Here is a 1,861-nt window from a genome sequence, read left to right on the forward strand (position 1 = left end):
TTCTCCCTTGCCATTCTCAAAGCAGTGTCCCGATCCTTATAGTTAAGGAGTTTGGCTATGAACGTGCGAGGTGGAGCTCCCCGTGGGGGGGGGTCTTGCTGGCATGCGATGTGCCCGCTCTACCGCAAAGCTAGGAGAAACAACTTCTCTCCCATAAGTAGTGATCAATAGTTGTTCCAGAAAAGCGGTAGTGTCCTTGCCCTCAGACCCTTCCGGCAGGCCTATTAAGCGTATATTAAATCTTCTCAGCCTATTCTCCATATCATCTTGCTTTATAAGGAGTTGCTGTATTTGCCTTTGTACACGGTCTGAAGATGTTTGTAAGGGTGGAATAGCATCCTCCACCTCGCCCAGTCTGGTCTGTTTCTTTCACTCTTTCCCTGAGCTTTTGAAAGTCCTGTCTGATAAGGGAGATATCCATCTTAACTTCCTCAATTTGTGCTGTGAGAGAAGTTCTACAGAAGGTGATTGCTTCAAGGAGTTTGTCGGTATCGCTCGCAGTTCGCTCTCCCGCCGCAGCCTTCTCAGTTGTTCCTTCCTCCTCCGTGTCCTCCTTTTCTTGTCGGCGGTACTGATCAAGTTTTGCTGCCGCTGCTTTTTGTGTTTTAGTTGGTGACATATTGTGGAGGTCCCAGGTGGCACCTAGACAACCTCCAAACTTAATGTAGCAAACTGGCTTGCTGGTTAATGAAAGACAAGTGCTATCCAGGGTCTTATAGTCCCCAAAGTGCCCAGCGATTGGAGTTGGTTTTACAGGGCAGGTGTGTGTGATTCCTCCCCACCTCCTGAGGTGCTGGCAATCTGAGGCTATGACACGTGGGTATGAGGGGTCCCAGTGGAGGCTGTTAAGAGGGGGACATCAGGGCCATATCTCATGTGCACAATTCAGGTAGAAGAAGCAGGTGTGCTAAAATGGCCGCCGGTCGCCACGTGTAGGCCTAGGCCGCAATCCAGGCCGAGTGTAATTATCGGCTTTCCCGGGGTCCCTGCTGGCCAGGTGGGCTATATTTATGAGGGTTAGTGTTGCCCCGCTCCCCGGGAGGTTTGTCCAGCAGCTAGGTACCTTTAGTTTGTGGATGTCACAAGGCAGAGCTGGAGTAGAGGAGGACCAAGATGGCCGCGGCCTCCGGTTGTAGGCCGAAGCCGCGGACTTGCTTAGTTTCGGCCGCCGCGTGGGAGAACGCTGCTCCGTTCGGGCCTCCGTGCATCTAAATGATCCAGAAAGAAGCCCAGGGTATCACAAGAGTCCTAGGTAGGTGATCCAACCAGCGGGGCAGTACAGAGAGTCCAGGATTAATAAAAATAAGGAGTAATGGACGGAGCTCTGGCTACAAGCGTCCTACTCCATGCTGTGTCAGGCCACGCCCCCCCTTCGTTTTTGTTTTTATCCTACCCCTATGAACATAAGGGGCTGTTCCTGACTACCTGCTTTGAAATAACTCCTGGTGCCCATAAGTTTTCAATTTTGACAATGTTATTCCTGTTGGGGGCAACTAGATGACTCCATAAGACCAAGGCAGAAGTTCTGACAAAAAGCTACGTGTAGGCAAAGCATTGCTTCTAGATCCATATCCCATGGGGCTCCATGAGGACACGCAAGAAGGTCATCTTAAATTGCTGAACAGTTCCTTTTTTTTTTTTTTTTTTGTTCTCCCCTTTTTTTGGGAGTTTTGGGACTAAGCCACATACCAGTGGTTTTGTTTTTTGGTTCAGTTCTGGTATAATGGCGGGAGGGGATTGTTTTAACCCAGTTCACCACTCACAAGGGGGAAAATGTATGGTTTGTATGTGGCATTGGTCCAGTGTCTCAGCCAGTACCTACAGATTATACAAGGTGCCGCATCAGGCTCCTGGTATCTAC

This window comes from Aquarana catesbeiana, linkage group LG07 (genome assembly GCF_042186555.1).
Source record: "Aquarana catesbeiana isolate 2022-GZ linkage group LG07, ASM4218655v1, whole genome shotgun sequence".
Taxonomy (NCBI): Eukaryota; Metazoa; Chordata; class Amphibia; order Anura; family Ranidae; genus Aquarana; species Aquarana catesbeiana.